This window comes from Drosophila nasuta, chromosome X (assembly GCF_023558535.2).
Source record: "Drosophila nasuta strain 15112-1781.00 chromosome X, ASM2355853v1, whole genome shotgun sequence".
NCBI classification, from domain to species: Eukaryota; Metazoa; Arthropoda; class Insecta; order Diptera; family Drosophilidae; genus Drosophila; species Drosophila nasuta.
The window spans coordinates 29,103,375-29,125,586 of NC_083459.1; the positions used below are offsets into that span (position 1 = coordinate 29,103,375).

General features: G+C 35.8%; 1 long non-coding RNA gene across 1 annotated transcript in view; it reads left to right on the forward strand.

Moving 5' to 3' along the window:
- LOC132796677 (uncharacterized) overlaps positions 1–22,212 on the forward strand; it is a 174,558-nt gene that overhangs the window by 142,279 nt on the left and 10,067 nt on the right. The window contains exon 5 of the long non-coding RNA XR_009633577.1: positions 7,977–8,011. This is a non-coding gene — a long non-coding RNA (uncharacterized LOC132796677). The remainder of the gene's footprint in view (positions 1–7,976; positions 8,012–22,212) is intronic.

Genomic DNA, 22,212 nt, shown 5'->3' on the forward strand with positions numbered 1-22,212 from the left:
TAAAATATACCAAATGGTATGTTTGCTACACTGATACACTAATACATTATAAAATATACCGAATTAATTTACAAGCCAAATACTAAAATATACCGTATATTGACATACTAATGCATCCAAAATATAAAATATACCAAATTAATATACCAAAAAATGTACTAAAAAAATACCGAAGGCTACATTTGGTAGTATTACATTATAAATATACATTATACCAAGTTAATATACCACAAAATGCATCAAAATATACCGAAGATTATATTAGGTATTTTAATATACTACTATAATATAAAACATACCAAATATGTCATAAAGTATAAGAATATATCAAAAGCTTATATTTGGTATTATATCAATAATACCAAATTTATACACCACTAAAAATACTAAAATATACCAAGGACTAAATATACCAGATTGCCAGCCAAAGCAACTAAGACCCGTAGTAAGGATTCGGTATAAAAATGAATAAATCAGTTATTTGAATACACATTGCGCTTCTAATAATGTTAGAGAATTAAAGTACCGGTGCCTGTTGCATAAAATAGAATCTCTTGAGTATTTGTTTTGTTGTTGTTGGTGTTGTGGATGGTTTTTTTGGGGTTTGCTTTATGAGTAGTCGCGGGCCACAGCGCGAGACAGACTGAGAGACAGAGACGGACACACCGCTGATAACTATCATTACCCGCAGCGTAATGTGTGTGTGTGTGTATGTGGTAGAGTGTGTGTTTGTCTGTGTGAGTGTTTATTTGGCTACATTTCTGCGGTTGAGCCCGCGTCTGAGTTTCAAACTTCGACTGAGTCTGTGGCTGTGTCTGTGTCTGTGTCTGATCGTGATGATGAGAAGGAAACGCAGCCAAGTGGCAAGGAGCAAGCAACAAGGGACAACAAGGGGCAAGAGGCAAGAACAAACGGCAGTAGCACGCACCATTAGATGCGGTCAACATGAAAACATCTGCTCTTCTGCTCTTCTGTGTTCTGTTCAGTTTAGTTCTTTGTGTGCATTCATCTTTGGGGTCAACAGCAAACTCCTCTAGGGATAGCAAACTCTGGCGTGCGTCAATTTTCAAGAGAGAAATGAGAGAGAGACAGGGAAGTAGAGAGAGACAAGGAGGGAGAGAAAAGCGTATTGAAATGAAAAGTGTTTTGAAGCGTGCATAAAGTCACCTTCTACTTATTGTTGTTGTTGTCTCATAATCATCATCATCGTCGTCGTCTTCGAACTGAACTTGATCTGATCCAATCTGATGCAAATGAAGCCATTTGGCGGCAGCAACTCGACGAATGATATTTATGGCTTACACAGTTGCGACTGGCTCATTAAATTTTAATCAATTTTTAGCCGCATTCGCATTGGCGATCGTAAATCGCAGTTTAGTTCGGGATTAGCGCATATAACGTTTAATTTTAAAAACGCATAAAATTTTTGTAACAATGTCTTCGCCAAGGACCTAGAAATATTTTCGTTTCGTGTTCTCTGCTGCCGATCCGAACGATCGACGATCGTTCAACATTTTGCGCCTTTTAATGGGTTCAACGTTGGCGACGTTCCGCCTTTTATTTTTGTTTTTGTCTCATTTTTTTTTGCAAACTTGTTTCTTCTGCTCTGTGTCTGATGTCGTTTCCCAGCAGCAAACAACAGCAGACGGCAGCAGCTCTCTTGGCTTTATTGATTTTTAATGAAGCGAACGAAGCAACGATCATTTTGGATTTTTAGCTCCTTACTTTTGACTCGACACACACTTTAAAATCTAGATCACTTCCTGTCTAGCCAAATATTTGGCAACAAATCATCAATCAGTAGTTCACTTCTGACTGTGCATCTAATTTCGCAGCTAATTTCGACACCTTTTTGCCAGCACGAACACCGACGAGACACACCCACGACCCAAAAGATAGGTGTGAATTCTCTCGCACACGAGACAAGAATCAAGTCGAAGCGAGTTCGAGTTTGAGTTTGAGCGCCTATTAGTGGCAATTTTAAGCTGATTTACGCAGCAGCATGTTCCAATTAAAGTTCTGCTAAAAATGTGCCAAGTGAGAGAGCCTTTTAAAAACTCATTAATCACACGCTTAACTATGCCCCGAACCAAAGTCGAAGTCGAAGTCGAAGTCTCATTTGCAGCGCGTCGCAAAAGATCGATTTCAAATATTGCCAAAAACAAAAAAAAAAAGGTGCGAACCAATTTGCACCTCAGACGTGGCAAAAAAGAAATAAACCAAAAGGTCGTGCCTTGCTCTTACTCTTGACCACAAGTCCTCGACTTCGTCTCCTTTTTTTTTGGTTGTTTGTCTGCAGTCGAGGCTTGGCCTAAAAGTTACGACTAATTTCTATGAATTTCACGCCTACCGAAACTCAGGGACAACAGAAATAAACCTTCGTCGCTCGTTTTGTGGCCGGCGCCAAGTTAATGGATCATCGAGTCGAGTCCATCATCCATCAGAGAGTAAAGTACTCACACTCCCTAGCGTTGCAGCTGCTCCTTGTTAGCGAGCCTAAAGTAAAAGCTTAACTAATTGAAATGCTCTTGTCGGGGCACTCTATGATCAATGAATGAAATCAATGAAAGAAAAACAAGTAAGAAAGCTACAGTCGAGTGTACTCGACTGTGAGATACCCGCTACCCATTTTTAATAAAGGCAAAATATTGCGGTATCATTTACAAAATATACCAAAAATACTATAAAAATACTAAAACTATACCAAATGGTATATTTGGTATATGTACATAGTACCGCATTCAAAATATACCTTAGACGGCACAATGTACCAGATTGTCAGCCAAAGCAACTAAGAGCTCTTGTAAGTAGGCGTTTTTGCCCATACAAAAGTATTTCTTTAATAACTTCCACAATTTCTGATCGCAACCAAATTCTCAGGAATCATAACTACTACAGTTATTATTGTATATACCAAAACTACGCTTGTTATTCGATTTTTTTGATTTGCGGGGGGCGGAAGTGGGCGTGGCAAAAATTTGAAACACACTTGATCTGCGTGCAAACATAACAAATGCTGTCGAAAAAAAATTATAGCTCTATCTCTTATAGTCTCTGAGATCCAGTGTTTCATACGGACAGACGGACGGACAGACGGACATGTCTAGATCGTCTCGGCTGTTGACGCTGATCAAGAATATATATACTTTATAGGGCCGGAGATGCCTCGTTCTATCTGTTACATACATTTCCTGCCGGCACAAAGTTATAATACCCTTCTACCCTATGGGTAGCGGGTATAAACATGATCAAGAATAACATGTTGAATCAAGATTGAACCAAGAAAGTTATTTCTTAAATCATGATCAAAATTATAAATTAAATTTCGAAATTCAAGATAACAATCTTGCTTAAAGAATGGAAAAATCTCTATATTGAAGCAACAATGCAAAATCTTAAATCAATGGAAAATCTGAAAATTCAACCAAGAATGCCAAATATTTAATCAAGGTCAATGATTCTAATATTAAGATTGTTAAAAAAAGACAAACAAAATAGATTAATGTATGTTTTTTGATATACATTTTTTATGTTTATTTTTAGTTTCACATTTGCCAAGTAAATTGTATAGTCTAATATAAATCTTTATTTATTTTTCAAATATTATATTTATAGAGAACATAATTTTAGAACATAATTTTATAAATACCTTAGCTACTCTAGAATTTGTATTCAAAGGTTTGCAAAAAAATGTAATTAAAATATAAAAGAATATTTTATAGGGAACTATTAGTTTATTAGTCTCAAAATATAAACATGCTTTATGAAGATTTTTAATAAACAACAAAAACATGAAAAAGAACTAAAAGTGGACCCTAAATTGTTCTTTTTGATGAGATACGTTTAAATGTATTTTAAAAATGTAAATATTTCGAATTTATCCTATTCGAAATATCAACACTTTAAAAAGAACATCATTTGCGTATGAAATTAAATAATATTAATAATGCAAGAATTTCAAGCTCTCTTATTGATTTGCGTTGATACTTAACTCAATGAGTTTCGATGTCTAAGTCGAATTATTTAAATGAATCACAGAGCTGAAAGCAATTGACAAAGTAAGCTGTAGGTAATCACTTGTTAACCGATTCATGTGAAAAAGTGCTTGCCAAAAATGTTAGTGTACTCGTATGTGTGCCAAACGTTGTGTGTGTTAGAAGCAGCGAAGGCGTTCAGTGGGCGTGGTCAAGCAGATGAGTTGTAGTAAGCTTAGAAGTACTGTTTCTACTCAACTGTTGCTCAACAGTTGTGCAGTATTTCAAGGCTTTGCATTGGGGTAATCAAAGTATTGTGCCTGAAAAAATGTCATGCCAAAAATTTGTATGTAAGTGAACCAAATTATGCGAGGATGCTTGACTTGGCAGCGGATCAGGATATCAGAGAAGGCGAAGCTGCTAAGTGGGCGTGGTCAGGAATAAGAGCTTCACAGAGTTTACCCAGCTTAGATGTGCATGTGTTAGTGTGTGTGCTTCTAATGGTAATGGTACTCAACAGTTTAGCTTCTACTCACCTATTACTCAACAGTTGCCTATTTTGAAGGCATTTCAACTGGTCGACTGCAAAAATGTCATGCCAAAAATTTTAATCTATGTCTGCCAATTTATGCATGGGAGCTTGACTAGGCGGCGGACCAAGATTTTCAAAGCAGCGAAGGCGTTCAGTGGGCGTGGTCAAGCAGATGAGTTGTAGTTAGCTTAGAAGTACTGTTTCTACTCAACTGTTGCTCAACAGTTGTACAGTATTTCAAGGCTTTGCATTGGGGTAATCAAAGTATTGTGCCTGAAAATATGGCTTGCCGAAAATTTTATTTTACGTGGATCAAATTAAGCGTGGATGCTTGACTAGGCGGCGGACCAAGATATCAGTGTGGGCGAAGCTGAAAAGAGGGCGTGGTCAGGAATAAGAGCTTCACAGAGTTTACCCAGCTTAGATATGCATGTGTTAGTGTGTTTGTGTGCATTTCTAGTCAATTGCTACTCAACAGTTCTGCTGCTACTCAACTATTACTCAACAGTTGCCCATTTTGAAGGCATTTCAACTGATCGACTGCAAAAATGTCATGCCAAAAATTTGATTGTACGTGAACGAAATTTTTAGTGGATGCTTGACTAGGCGGCGGACCGAGATATCACTGTGGGCGGAACTGCTAAGTGGGCGTGTTCAGACAGAAGGGCTTCAAAAAAGATTTGTAAGTTGTTTAAGTACATATGTGTGTGTGTGTGTGTGATCTAATAATCAGCTCCCTTTGAGAATGTCACATAACTTTGCACTTTTCTATCAAAAGAAACTCTGCACTCTGAACTAAGCCACTGCCATCGATTACAAAACACAACTATTCTCCGTTTTGCAAGATGTTAATGCTTGAATTCTGTTAATTGAAAGCTGCTTTCCAACTAGAATTATAAATCCAAAATATGAACAAAAAAGCCACAAAAAAAAAACTCTCAAACTTTGGTAAACTCTATTTGTAGTTTACAGTAATAAACAAGTAAAAGAGATTTTTAAATAATTTATATAATGTTTATACGATCGCGACCAAATTCTCAGGAATAATAAATAGTTATTATTATCTGTACTAAAGTTCGCGACTCTTGTGAAAATTTCGCTATTATTATTTCATGCAGAAATCTTTACTGTTTTAGTAGTTTTATTCTGTGTTGTAAAACTTATGCTAGTTGATCTTTAGCATTAGTCATGCCCTGAGGCTTGAGGCATGCTTAAATGGATGATTTTATGGATGCATCAACTGCTCCAATTACGTTCGATGGCATTCGACTGCCGTTGGCTGCTGATGTGGCCAATTAAGCCATTAAAATCTAGACATGCACCAATTTAGGTGCCTTCAAATTATTCGGCGACCACACATTATAAATTTTAAAGCAGCAACCATCAAAATACCGACAACAACCACGAAAAAATATAAAAACAACGACAAAAATGTCAAACTGCTGGTGATTTACTTTCAGTGTCTGCTGGCAATCGAATCGAACAAAAAACTAAACTTGATACAGCCGATCCAGCAAAGGTCTCTGTTTTGAGTGGCAACTTTTGGGTGTCCCTCTGGCTGCTGATGCTGCTATGATGTTTGATTGCCGAGAAATTAAAACGTTACGCTACCCAAAAGTGAAGTTGACATCCTACTTCTTCTTTTTTTGCTTTTCATTTTATTCCTTGGCCATCAATCAAGCTGAACGAGAGAGAGAGAGAGAGAACAAAAAACAGAAACGACTTGTCGACAGTCGAAGGCCAAAATGCATTTCTTGCCCATTTTTACTAATAAAATTTCATGAATTATATGCAAAGCATTATTCAGTCTTGTTGCAGTCTCGTTTTGCGGGTGGATCGAATGCGATCCGAATGCGTTTTCAATGCCCAGCGGCAACTTGGCAACACTCAGTCGCTTTTTTTTTTGGTTTGGTTTGCTGCACAACTCGTGTTATTCGCATTATAAAACTTTCAACACCTCTGCGAACGTACAACTCAAATGTTTATTGCAGCGAAGGTGTCTGTGTCTCTTTAAATTGTTTCTGATTAGCTGACTCTCTGCACTGCAATGAAGTCTTCAAGTCGATATATTCCTCCCTGCTTCAAACAAGCGAGAAAACTACAGTTGAGTGTGCTCGACTGTGGAATACCCGAAGATATGTTAATTCTTAAAACATACCAAATGATTCTTTTGGTATATCTATATAATATTACCTTCAAGATATACCAATAAATACTAAAATATAGAGACTATATTTGGTATACTATTACATACAAAATATACCGAGTGTTATAGTATTATATTATACTTATATTATATTATTATACTATACCGGTATATCGATATACTATTTATTGTATATAATTGTATATCACTGATAACGTTCTAAATATATACCGAATGGTATATCCATATACTATTACATTCAAAATATATCATATATATAATATACTAAAAGAGACTGAAAACATACCGAATGATATATTTGGTATATTAATATACTATTTATTGTATATAATTATATATCACTGATAACGTTCTAAAAATATACCGAATGGTAAATCCATATACTATTACATTCAAAATATACCATATACATATATAATATACTAAAAGAGACTCAAAACATACCGAATGATATATTTGGTATATCGATATGTTATTATTATTACTTTTATTATTACCTTCAAAATATACTATAACTGATAACGTTCTAAAAGTATACCGAATAGTATATCCGTATACTATTACATTTCAAATATCACATAATAATAAACTGCAAATATACTAAAAATATACCGAAGACTATATTCGGTATATCCACATAATATTACATTTAAAATATACCATATATGTACATAATATACTGAAATTTACTAAAAATATACCGAAGGCTATCATTAGTATATCGATATCTTAGTAAATTTCAAATATACCACACAGAGTTATATTATGTATCATTTAAGTTTAATAGACAATCGATATACTACAGATAGCCATCGGTATATAGGTCGACAATCTGGTATATTCTGTACACTATGGTATATTTAAAGTTGAGATTGTCAACCAATGCAACTAAGACTCAACTACAGCAGCCGTTGCTATAATACCCTTTATATCCAATGGATATCGGGTATAGAAACGCTGTCCAACTGTTGTCCAGTTGCGTGTTGCAGCATCCATCCTCTCTCTCTCTCTCTGGTGATATATCTGCCATTGCGTTTCTTGCATATATAATTAAGGCGTTAGTTCTGCTCTGCATTTTTTTCTGAACTGTTCTCGACACCCAATGCGAAAAATACAGAACAAGCTTGAAGTGTAGTTTAGTTGCTTACAATTCAATTCAAATAATTCATAATTACAGTAAGAAGAATGAATAAATTGCAACTTGACTTTTTATTTATTTGATTTTCACATTAATCTTATCAAAAATTAAAAATTATTGAGTGTAAACTAAATATAAACGTATCAATGTTCTTTGTCTTTCTAGGAGTTCTCTTCATTATCATTATCACATGCAATTTGGTAAGCGACTTGCTTGATTTTTATATAATTCCGCAAAAAACTGAAATTAGCGAAAATATACTTTATGACTAGTTTTCTTAATTGTGGTACAAAAATTATAAAGACATTCACAACTCAAACAATTAAATATGATCACTTGATGTTTAAGTACATTTTATGTTAAAACTGCCAAATGCAAAAATTTTCCACAATATTGTTATTTTATTAACATAATTTTGATTTGTATTTTTATTTATTCATATTTTTGTTTTTGTATACCCGCTATTCCATAGGATAGAAGAGCATTCCGAGGTGTTTGAAGAAATACTTTTGTATGGACAAAAAATACTTATTTATTTTGCACTCCATTATATTAAATGTACTTATATCAAATATATATTTATGTTATTTTTACGGTATATTATTGTGGTATATTCTAAGATTAATACCACACTGTTTTTGCTTTATTCAAAATGCTTAGCGGGTATTTCAAGTCGAGCACACTCAACTATAGATTTCTTGTTTCAATTTGTTGTGCGTAGCCAATTGTCTACTGGGGCTTTTACTTAGACCAGCAGCACGCAACTTGCCGCTGTTCTCCCCTCCACTCTTCCTATCCCCCTTCCCCCTCCCCCTCCACCGTCTGTTGCACCTTGCTGACGCCCTCGCAGACAGAGTGAGACACAAAGTGTGGACGCTCGCTGTCTCTGCTCTCCAGAGATTGTCATCATCTGCTTGGGCTTGGGCTTGGGCTTGGACCTTGATGCTCTTGCACTTCATCCGCCTAACTTGTATATTTGGTGTACAAACACACACACACACACACACACATCCTGTGCGTTGGTTGTATTAGAAGAGGAAGAGAAGGAGGAGGAGGGGAAGCCATCAGCCATTGGATGCCTAATGCAATAACAAATATTTATACTTTTTGCGATAAATGTTTGCGTTGGTTAATAAAGCGATTTGTTATTTCAGTTTCGTGCTCATAATTTATATGCTTAAATTGGATTAACTCGTCGACTGGCTACACGCATGCCCCCTTCCCTTTCCCTGGCCACCTCCTCCTCCTCCTCGATCACTTTACTTTTTGTGTGGCTTTGCGAAGGCGTTGAGTTGGGATTGGATTGGATCTGGTCTTTTGCTCTTGCATCTCGCTAGCGCCGCAGGCGAAAAATGAAAGAAAAAAAACATACTGTGAAGGTGTGAAAAAAAATAACATAAAAAAAGCAACTCAAGCAAGTTTATTTACTTTTATGCCGCGCTGTTTTATTTTATTGTTTTTCGCATTTTTCTCCCTTGAACGCAATACGATAATTTTGATGTGTAGTTTGTAGCCTTGTTAGAGGATACATAATTATCTTACAACGCGATGTGAAAACATTTTTCACACTTTCTACAACTAAGTTTGAAGCTTAAGGTGTTTCACTTTTCTTTTACTATACTTTACCTTAAACATGTAGTTGAAATGTTTAACATTTGTTGCTTGCTTTTTGATTTCAATTGAGTTTCCTTTTCTATACAGCAAAAAAGCTCGCCAAAGATTAACAGAAGTGCTTGAAAATTAGTTTGGTTTCTTGATGTCTATCAATCAATTACATAATGAAAATTAGTTGAAATCTTCTGGATGTATTGTTAAATGGTTTCTTGATGTCTAATGACTAATGACTGAATTTATTAAAGCTCCGATTAATTTCGTGATGAATATTTGAATTGTTCCTATTGAGAGGTATTGCGGATTCTAAAATACATGATGAACCCATTACATTTGAAATCGTTTACGTTCTTGCATAACTGACTTGGTCTATTTATCTCTCAGTTTTCATTATCTCTCTTAAGTATATCTATTGAGTACATATTTTATATTTTATGTTGACTATTTTTCCAACCTCAATATATAAATAAGATTTGAATGTCTTGATTGAATTGTATTGTATTTCTTGTGGCTTTCCTAGTAAAGTTTTATTGAGCTTTAATTTACATTTAATCCCTCTAAATATTTATATCGAACACTTTATATTCTCAGCCTCTCTACGAAGTTCGTTCTCCTTCCTTTTGGGTTTTATTATTTTTTCTTATTGTTTTTAGCGTTTTAATCTGTGCAAGTGCTTAATGGTTTTTTGGTGTACATGGCAAATTACTTAACCGGCAATGTTTAATGACAACACCTACAAAATGAAAAGCAAACTCCGAGTCGGAGTCGGTGTCGGAGTCGGAGTCGGAGTCTAGCCAACTTATAGGTAGCTGGGAGCCGAGCACAGCTTGAGAGTCAGCAGGAGCTGTTGCTGCAGCAGGAACTAAGCGATCATTTACAGGCAGCGATCATTTATTTAAAAATTATTGCCACATCGATCACAGCCAGACACACAGAGAGCAAGAAGAGGCTGCATCTGAGACAGCAAATGCAACTGAGACGAAGACAGAGACAGAGAGAGAGAGAGAGAGAGAGAGAGACACGATCATCGTTGTCCGTATTGAGAGAGGAAGGAGGAATCAGGAATCAGACTTTGGCACTGCCCTCGTGTGCCATTTCATTATTATAGGGCATGTCTCTTTGCTAGATTGCCACAGATCGTTTCGTCGTTTGACTTTGTTTTCTATACCCGGTCGTGCATAGCGAAGAAGAGTATTTTTGTGTAGTGATAATTCGCATAGAGATTTCTCTTGTTTGTTATGTTTGTTATCAGTCTGACCGTTCGATATTAGATCTCTACGTCTACCAAAGATATTTTCATAAAATTTTATAAGAATATTCACTTGGGTATTTTTTTAAAAAATCCATAATAAAATTGACATCTTTTGTTGTCTTGAATTGTATAGAAAATCGCAAATTTGTCTACAAATTGAAAATATTAAAGTAATAAATTTGTATGATGGAAAAATTTATATTCATTCATTTTGCTTCAATTTTGATAAGCACGCTGCCCGTTAATTTACTTTAAATATACCAAAAAAAATACCGATAATATACCGAAATGCATATTTGGTATATTTATGTAACTAGTGCTGTCGAAAAAAATATATACAAACGTATACATAATAAGTATACCAAATATACTTTAAATATACCAAGTAAATATATCGAAAATATACCAAAATACACATTTGGTATATTGATACAATAAGTGCTGTCGAATAAAAAGGTATATATACAAAAATATATAAAAATATACCGAGTATATTTTAAATATACCAAGTAAATATACCAAAAATATACCAAAATACATTTTTGGTATATTGATACAAAGTGCTGTCGAAGAAAATATATATTGAAAGGTATATATAATAAATATACCGAATATACTTTAAGTACTCCAAGTGAATATACCAAAAATATACCAAAATACATTTTTGGTATATTGATATAACAAGTGCATTCCAACAAAATTATATAAACGAAGGTATATATAATAAATACACCAAATATACCGAAAATATACCGAAATACATCTTTGGTATAGTGATACAACAAGTGAAGTCAAACAAAAATAATGTGCAAACAAGTAAAGATTTTATTCTATGTGTATATTAAGAAAAGTATAATTTGGAGTACCGGGTATTCTCAAGTTGATTGTGCACTCTCATTGTTGTTGCACTCGGTTTTCTTGCACACACACACACACACACACACACACACACACACACACACACACACACACACATTTGATGGACCTGCCGAAGTGAATCTGAAGCCGGGCATCGCATCGGATCGCATCGCATTGCTAGCGGACCGGATACGCAGCACACGCACCAGCCGAATGCACTACATTTATTTATGGATCCGCCTGCTCGATCGCCCGCTCTAACTGCTGCCTTCTCCCTCTCTCTTTGCCAAGCTGTCTCGCACTTGCGAAAATCAATTGTAATCTTTGAGTTTGATGAATTGATTCAAGATTGCGTAGATTTTGATAAGTCGACTACTTGTGCTTCGCCTTTGCTGTGGATTGTGGACTGTCATTAGATCGCCTTGCGATCGCAATTAAGCACACACACTGCTTGCCTCCTCTCTCTCTCTCTCTCTCTCGCTCTCACTCTCCTGCTCTCTTTCGCACTTGAGGCGATAAGCATAGACATTATAGGCAATTTGTTGTAATTGAAAATTAAAGTGTCAGCCTGTGGCATTCATTAATGCAACAGCCACAAAACAGCGAGCACGCCTTTGCAACGTTGCTTGGGGTACGTGGACAGTTTTGTCATCGGGGCATCGGACATGATCGGCTGTGGCGATAAGACGTCTCTCTCTCTCTCTCTCACTCTCTTTCTTGTATAGTGCTTTACAAAACATTGCAGATCCCTTGGCCTTACATTAAGCTGATATGCAAATTATGCGGCTGGGGCTTATTCCAATGAAACTCCTGGCTTACCTTGCCTTGCCATCGCATCGCATCGCATCGTTTAAATTAGCGTTAGTAAAAGTATGCCAGGGACAGAGACAGAGACAGAGATTCGCGATCCCAGGGCCAGAGAGGATCATTGCAGATTATCGATTGATTGCCCTTGCTCTTGGTCTCCTTCTCTGTATTTGTATTTAAAAATTTACATCTTTTTGTTGTGTGTGCCCTTTGCCAACAACGTTTTAATAATGTTTTGATGAATTTTATATGCGCCGCTTGTCGTCGCTGATCATCGTGGCTTTGATCATGGCTTTCGGCGCTTAACCGATCGATCGCTGTCTCCGACTCAGTCTCAGTCTCAATTCGAGGCGCGAGTGTCAGTTTATGAGCTTCATTATTTTGAGCTTCTTTCTTTTATACTCTGTGTTTTTTTTGTTTTTACTATAAGCATCAGCACTTTGTCATCAGTCTGCACAAATTGCTGATCGACAGTTTGAGACAACACTCATTGCACTCTGCTCTTCTCTCTCTCTCTCTCTCTCGATTGATTGCGCCAAATTTGTTGATAACAGTTTGAAGCTCAGTTGCGCTTTCAACTTGACGCGACTCTAATTGAATGTAATCATTGCGAAACTTTGATTGATTGAAGCGGACTGCAAAACAGCTTTAACATTGATGCACTTGAAGCAATTTACGCATTATTGAATTCGTTTTCATATTAGAATTAATTAATGATAATACAGTTAATAGTATTCGTTGTTGGCGATCATATTGAAATGTATTGCCTGTAAAATTTGCAAAATGAAAACAAGAAAGTTAATGGGATTCACATTTATTAATATTATTAATGTGAATATGAATATTTGACAAATGGATACAAGAATATATAGCATTCAGTATATTTTTGGTATATTAATTTTCTCTTCTATGTTATATCTTAATGATAATAGTATATAAATATATTAAATATAACATTTGGTATATTTTAGTATTTTTTAGTATAGCAACTTGATACTTGTTAATATATTTGAAAAGTACTAGCAAATCGATATATCAAATATCGCATTCAGTATATTTTCGGTATTCTTTCAGTATATAATTTGAGTACTCTGAGGTGTATTTTATATATAATAGTATTCAGGCCATTTTAGAATTGATTTAGTATATTTATTTGTTACTTTAAATGGATATACCAACTATAGCATTCAGTATTTTTGAAGGAGACTAATGATGTAGTTCATAGTATATTTTTATTTTAATAGTATATCGAAATGCGAAATTTAGAATTCAGTATATTTATAGTATATTGAGTTGGTACCTTTTGGTATATTTTAGTATTTTATCAGTATATTGTATGTATATATATGGTATATTTTAAGAATAATATCGCACTTTTTAGTTTTATTGGTATCTCACAGTCGATCACACTCAAATGTAGTTTTTTACTTGATTTTTTTTTTGATTGCTTCACTGCCAAGTTGCTGGCACTTTTAATAGGCAGCGGCGCATTGTCGCGATAGGCGATCAATGGCACAGAGCAAAGCAGCGAGCAAGTGAAACAACTCTGTTGCTGGGGATCTTGATCATTGATTATGTTGTTGGCATTTTTAACGATCAGCTATGCATATGGATGAGCTTGTCTCCTCTCTTTCTGTGTGTGTGTGTGTCTGTTTGTTACTACTTTGTCCTGGCACTGTCAGCCATTTGACAATGCACTAATTTACGAAACACCGCACACCGCACACCGCATCGCATCGCACACACGGGATCGCTTGAGAAGATCTCTGAGAGCGATCGTTAATCGATTAAAGCTGCTTCGCGAATCAGCTTTTGTCCCCTTTGTGTGTTTTGTATTTATTTGTGTGGCTCGTTGGCTAATAAAGAACGTGATAAATTACACGCACACACAATGTCAAGCCAAATTGAAATTGTTGAATACGGTTATACGACTAACTACACTGTAGTCCCCACTTCCACCTCCTCTTTCCACTCTTTTTTTTGGGAGCATTTTCCCAGATTGAAGAGGATCACTTGCTGAATTGATTGTTGTGTTGGGGAGGCGCATCTCTGGTGGCCACTTGCAGCAACTTAATTTCAATCGTTGTTTCGGTTTATTGTTATGGGTTGATCTCTGTCTCTCTCGCTCTCTCTCATTTGCCTTCTCGCTTGCACTTGCGTGTGTCCTGCTGTGAAAACAATGGAAACTAAAACAGAAACTCAAACCGAAACTGAAACTTAAACTGGAACTGGAACTGGAGCACACCCAAGCTGCATGCGGCGATAATAAAGTTTAAGGATCTGCGACGATCGCCGATCAAACTGCTCCATCTCCATCTCTATCACTCTCTTTCTCTCTCGCTCTCTCTCTTTCTACGCTACTTCTCTGTCGCAAGTCCAATTATAGTGTGCGTTGTTGCAATAAATTCGTTTATCGCCGCTACGTCAGCCAAAATCATTTAAAAGCGATCATTTTTTGCTCGTTTTTCGTTGGGCTTTTTGTAGTTCAGATTAAGTGATTGGGCCAAAAGTTTTATGGGTAGTTGGTAGTCTTTTCCGAGTCTTCGAGTTATACTCTCTAGCAAATGGAAAGCACACACAATTGCAAAGCATTTGAGGAGCATGTGAAAGATAGAAATGCAGTTAATAATAATATGCTAACTTCTTCATTTCCTATTTTGAGTAGCTTAATCAAAATAAAAAAAGGAACGAAAATTAAGATTTTTCCAAGATTGTGCCAAGAATTTTTGTCTCAAAAGTGCGTCATGAACATGATAATCCTAGTGCTGTAAATTGATGGTCTTATATTGAAAATTTGGTATTCTTTGTTTTAAGAATTTGTTTTAGAGGAGTTCTAGTTTTAAAAACACAATTTTTAAGACGAATGTTTTAATATCTTTTTGTTTAACCATTATTTATAATGAAAGCAGTTTGTTAAATATGCATCTGACTGGGCACACTGCCAATAATGAACGATTTTTGATGCAATATTTTATAAAGCAAAAGTCTTTTTTTAAGTTCTGCAATTACTTTCAATACTTTGAATACATAAATAAAAACTCTGTTATAATCTAATTACAACACAACTATTTAGCTCTGTTTGCAATGAACTCTTCTTAATTATTTTTTGTCTTATATTTATTTTAATTTATTATATTAAATCAAGTATTAAATACTACGTTTAATTTGCTGGTGCCTTCGACTCTTTATTATCATAATTATAATTGCTTGAAAGCTGAAACAATTATAGCAAGTAAATAAAAATAAACAATATTTGTACATTTTTGCATTAAATATGGAAAGAGTATTTGCGTCGTCGTTCATTAGTTCGTTGTTGCCTTTCAAGCTTGAATTTGTTGTTGTTGTTGTTGTGTTTTTTTTTTCTGTTCGGTTAGTTTACAAATTGATTGAGTTATGTAATTGCGTTTTCAGTGGACTCGCTGCTTTACATGACTGCGCTTCACATTTTAATTAAACAAGCTGCGCGGAGTTGAGAGAGAGAGAGGATCAAAGATGGAAAGGGGCAAGGGGAGGTGGGGGAAGAGAAGAGTGCAGTTGTCACAACAGCAACATTTTGGCATTTTGGCAGCGATCAATGCCATTTCACGTGGCTTGTCGAACGCTGACTGCAAAAGCCCGAGTGCCAAGTGTTGCCTGCTCCTGTTGCATGCCACCTCCTGGCTGTCTGCCTGCCTCCCCTCTCCCTCCCCTGCTTCCCCTTCCCCTTCCCATACCCCTGCAGTGCTTGAAGCACATCATAAATCACGCAACACATCGAAGGCAACAGTCGACGTTGACGTCGCCGTTAACGTTGACGTCTCTTTAGCATTTCAGCGCGCACTTGCTGTAAATTTCGTCAGAAAACGCGTCGACGCTGGACATGCACAAGTGTGTGGCTGCCTGCCACTGGTTGCTGCTGCTGCTGTTGCTGCTGCCACGTTTCGTTTCGTTTCGATTCGTTTCGCTTTTTATATCCGGTAGCCAGAGGATAGAAGGGTATTATAACTTTGTGCAGAGAGAAAGAGGCATCTCCATCCACATAAACTATATTCTTGATCAGCGTCTGTCTGTCCGTCTGCCTGTCTGTCCGTCAGTATGAACACCTACATCTCAGAAGCAATAAGAAATAAAGTTATCTTTCTTTGTCGACAGCACGCAGATCAATTTGTAGAAGTTTTTTTAGTTAATGTTAATGTTAGGAATAACTTTTGTATTGCTAAAAACGCCTTTTGTATGTGGTACTATATTAATATACCCTTTGGTATATTTTCAGTATTTTATGGTATATTTTTGGCATGTTTGTGAAATAAATTTTTATTAAAAATGGTTAGCGCTTAAGCACACTTGGTATATTTTTAGTATATTTGCGGTATATTAATTTGGTATATTCAAAGCATTATACTCAAAATGTATTGTGGATATCTCACAGGCGGTATATTTTTAGTATTTTTGTGGTATAAGTATAAATGTAGAATATATTTTTAGTGAGCATGGGTAGCGAGTATTCAACAGTCGTGCACACTCTGTATATTTTAGTATATTTATATCGGACATACTCAGTATATTTTAGTATTTGTAGTATATGATTTTTATTAAAAATGGGTAGTGTATATATAACAGTCGAGCACACTTGGTATATACTAGTATTATCACGGTATATTTTTGGTATATTTGTAGAATTAGGTTTTATTTAAAAAAAATTTAATTTTAGTATCTTGCGATATATTTTTGGTATATTTGTAGCATATAGCATTATTAATAATGTGTAGCGGGTATCTCGAAGTCGAGTACACTCGACTGTCGCTTTCTTATTTTTTTTTTTTTTGTTGCCACATGACGTGCGCACAATGCGTGCGCATAATTCAGTTGCTGTTGCCACGGCAGCCACAACGCATCGTGTTGCATGCAACACCATGCCGCCCCATGCATGCTGCATGCTGTATGGTGCATGCTGGAAGCGCAGGCGCAAGCGCAAGCTCATTCATTCATGCAACAGGCGGAGGCAGAGAGTTTTAGGCTCATTGATTCACGGCGTGCACACACACATTCCTTTTGCTTGCCACTTGTCAACACTTCATTGCAGTTGTTGCTGTTGCTGCGGCTGCCGCTGTTCAGTCAACTACTCCTTTTGATAAGTCAATCATGCCAAGTGGCAAGTGGCAAGTTCGAGTGTTGCTGCTGCTGCTTGTGGCATTGTTTGTGCTAAATTTCGTGCTTGGCTTCAAGTTGTCTTGGGTTCCGCTTTTGTTCTTGGCTGCTTGCTTCTCAAGCTTCTTATTGTTTGATCCTTTGGGCATCCTTTTGACGATCCTTCGATTTGCATGACGTGCAGCATGCAGCAAGTGCAACACAGCCAGAGTTCCATGGGAAACACCAATCGAATCGCAACGAATCGCATCGCATCGCATTCATTAAACACTTTACAGTGTCTATAAATCGAATTGATTGATCCACGTCTGATGCACAAAAATAAGTGTGTTAAACATGCAAACTGAACAATAACTTAACTTGGCAGCCATTCAAAATGTTTGCAAAACAACTTTTTCATCAGTCAACAAATTTGCCAAAAATAAAGATTACTTTATTTAATTTGTAAATTTTTCATTAAATATTTATTCATTTTCCAGACTTTTATAACAAAATGATTTAGATATTTCAGAGCCCAATAGCTGCTTCTATTTTGTCGCTTTCAACTATACATCTGTCTGTCCGTCCATCACTTTAAGCAGCTGCAGCTCAGAGACTGTCAGAGTGATCGCCAAATAATTTGTGCACAAGATTATTTAAGTACAAAAGTAACCGAGAATAGTTTTCTTTTATACTCTAAGACTTTTTTGCTATCGCATAAAATTAAAGCGCTGAAATGTCCTTTTTAGTAATTTGCGCATACTTAAACCGAGATATTTAACATAGTAATATTTTCCACTTTGCATATTTTTCCATTCAACAACAACAAACTCTCTTAAGTAGTTTTTAACTATCCATCTGTCTGTCCGTCTGTCACTTCAAGCAGCTGCAGCTCAAATACTGTCAGAATTAGAGCCAAATAATTTATGCACATGAATCTTCAAGTATGAAAGCATTCGAAAATAGTTTTCTATATCTGTAACTACAATTTTTAAGGCTATTTTGTTGCTATTTTATAGTAGTAAATATTTGTGATTTATTATTTCTTACTCTTCCTTCTTTATAAGCTCACTGAACATATTTTCCGCCTGAAGCCCTTAGTTCCTCTGGTTCAGCTCATTCCAATAAGGAATTATATTCATTATTTCAATAAAATAATAATAATTATATTTTCTAAAGTTCTCACTCCCATTGATAAAAAAAAAAAACCTTCAACTTAAATAGAAATGTCATTTTCAGTATTAAAGTTTGCTTTAGCAACTGCTCCTAGTTGAGTGCTTTAGGAACCTTTTTTTTGTATGTATAAAACAAAAAAAATGTTGCTCGACAGCAGTCAAAGCACTTTCACGTAATTTGCTGCCACTTAGCTCGAAATATTTAGCGAGATGTTTCATAATTGTGGTGTTGTGCTTATTGTCTTATCCTTATTCTTTTCTCTTTCTAAAAATCAAAAAATCTCTTCTAAATTACGAAATGTTTATGAAACAATTCATTTGGTATCAATTTTGTGAAAAGTTCTCACTTTTGTAAATAAAAATGTCTTTTTGCTGCTTTAGCAACTTAGCTTCTAACTGAGTTCTTTAGAAACCTTTTTTTTTACATTTTATAAAACGCCAAAAATTTGTTCGAAAGCCGTTAAAGCTCTTTCACGTAATTTGCTCCCACTTAGCAGCGAAATATTTGTCGAGATTTTCCATTTTGGGGTATTTTTGGGTTTGCTGATCCTTCTTCTTTATTTTTGTGGTTGTTGTTGGGGATAATCTCGAGAGCTGAGCTGAGCTGAGAGCAAAGGTAAACGTGCCTTTGGCTTATCTTGTAAAGTGTTGCTCCAAATATTTTTTCACAGCTCATTAAAATGTAATTTGAGGCGCGAAATGTTTTGCGCTTTGCGGCAAAAGTTATAAACCGTTGCAGCGATGTTATCAAGAGAGTGTGAGAGAGAGAGAGAGAGTGGAGGGGGAAGAGAGTTGATGCAGCTAAATGGCAACTTAGCGTTGCACTTGCGCATTCAACAATTTAATTAAAATGAAATTTTCGAATCACAGAAGAAGCAACAGCAAGGACTGGAAATGCAACAGCGATGTGCTCAAGATACCACTTAGAGGGGGGGTAGAGAGGGGAACGCGGGGGAAGGGAGGGGGAGCAACTGAGTGGTTGCAATGCCGCCGCCAAAGTCAAAAGCTTTGGGTTCCCCCAGTGCTGAGACGATGATCAATGATTGCAGCGCCGCAGCGAACGCAACACGTGATCAAGATCACAGCAATGTCAGAGAAAGAGAGAGGGAGAGAGGGAGTGAGGGAGAGAGGAGAGGAGAGAAGAGAAGAGCGAAGCATAAGCGGCATGTAATGCGCCATGCATTACGCGTATCTCGTGTTGTCATCGTGTCAGTTCACCTCGCATATTATTAATTGGCTGCTCCATAGAAGTGGCAGCTAGTAAAAGCTGCAAAGAGAGAGAGAGACGGAAAAAGAGAGAGGGAGAGTGGGGAAAGAGAGGGTGAGAGGGAGAGAGAGAAGCACACTCTCATAAATGCGCTAGAATTTATGTGTTAATTTGTCTCGCCGCCAACTGTTGATTTATTTGTAATTATTTTTGTGGGGCAGCCACAAGTTGCACTGCTGACTTGGTCTCCTGTTTTTGTTGTTGTTGTTGCAAGTTCACTGCTGATGCCTCCAATTTGTTGCATTGCCCAGACATCGCAGACAGACAGACACATAATCATTTCTTTTGTGCGCCGCAATTTGTATTGTTCGCATAATTAAATTGACGCTTGGCATTCCAATGCAGCCAAGTTGCAAGTTGCACAGTTGCAAGGTCTGACAGTGACACGCGCAGTTGCAAGTTGCAAGTTGCAAGTTGCAAGTTGCGCGGTATAATTAGCAACGATTAAACACTTGTCCCACCCAAAGCTGCTGCTGCTGTTGCAACAAAAGCTACAAAAGCATTTTGCCGACATTGTCGGATTCTTGCAACGAGCTTCGCTTCGCTTCTCTCTCTCTCTTCGCTTCTGCAGCTCTATTTAGCTATTTTATGAGGCACATTGTGCTTTGCCTCCTTGTATCCATTCTCTGTGTTCTCTGAGTTCTCTGTGGCTGGAATTTGTCAAGCGCAAGGACACATTGTTGCCGGCAATTAGGAGGAGCCTCGGCTCCCAATGGCAATTGTTGTCAGCCTTGTTTGATTACCATGTAATTGCTCTCTCTCTTACACAGCGACAGATAGAGATAGATATACATATATAGAGACAAAGACAGAGAGAGAGAGGGAGGGAGAGCGATACATGTAAATACTCAATTTATTGATTTTAATGAACGTTATCAATTTGCAATATTAAACTGCGAGAACACGAACAACAACAAAACCAACTTAACCAGCAAAGATCACAATCGATGTGATAGACTAGCAAATACCCTGCAAATTTGACGGCGTTGGAAAATAGCATCAGATGTTGCTCAACTGTTTAAAGAAAAGAAAATGAAGTGAAATGAAATGAGTTGAAATAGAATGAATTAGAATCAAAATAAATTAAATGGATTGAAATCGAATGAAATGGAATGAAAAGTAATAAAACAAAAAAAAATGGGAATTTAATGGAATAGAAATGGAAAATAAATGAAAATTAAGAACAAATGAAATGGAAATGAAATGGAATGGTATGAAATGGAACGAAATGGAATGACATGAAAATGAAATGGAATAAAATAAAATGACAATGAAATGGAAATAAAATAGAAATAGAAATAAAATGGAAATGGAAATTAAAGGGAAATAAAATGGAAATGAAAGGGAAATGAAATGGGAATGAAATGGAAACGAAATGGAAATGAAATGGAAAGGGAAATGAAACGGAAATTAAATGGAAATGGAAATTAAGAACAAATGAAATGGAATGATATGAAATAGAACGAAATGGAATGACATGGAAATGAAATGGAATAAAATAACAATGAAATGGAAATAAAATAGAAATATAAATAAAATGGAAATGAAAGAAAAATGAAATGGGAATGAAATGGAAACAAAATAGAAATGAAATGGAAAGGGAAATAAAATGGAAATGAAACGGAAATGAAATGGGAATGAAATGGAAACGAAATGGAAATGAAATGGAAATGAATTGGAAATGAAATAGAAATGAAATGGAAAGAGAAATGAAATGGAAATGAAATGGAAATGATTTGGAAATGAAATAGGAATAAAATATAAATGGAAATTAAGAACAAATGAAATGGAACGAAATGGCATGACATGGAAATGAAATGGAATAAAATAAAATAAAATGGCAATGAAATGGAAATAAAATAGAAATAGAAATAAAATGGAAATGGAAATTAAAGGGAAATAAAATGGAAATGAAAGGGAAATGAAATGGGAATGAAATGGAAACGAAATGGAAATGAAATGGAAAGGGAAATGAAACGGAAATTAAATGGAAATGGAAATGAAATGGGAATAAAATATAAATGGAAATTAAGAACAAATGAAATGGAATGATATGAAATAGAACGAAATGGAATGACATGGAAATGAAATGGAATAAAATAAAATAAAATGACAATGAAATGGAAATAAAATAGAAATAGAAATAAAATAGAAATAGAAATAAAATGGAAATGGAAATGAAAGGGAAATAAAATGGAAATGAAACGGAAATGAAATGGGAATGAAATGGAAATGAAATGGAAATTAATTGGAAATGAAATGGAAATGAAAATGAAAGAGAAATGAAATGGAAATGATTTGGAAATGAAATAGGAATAAAATATA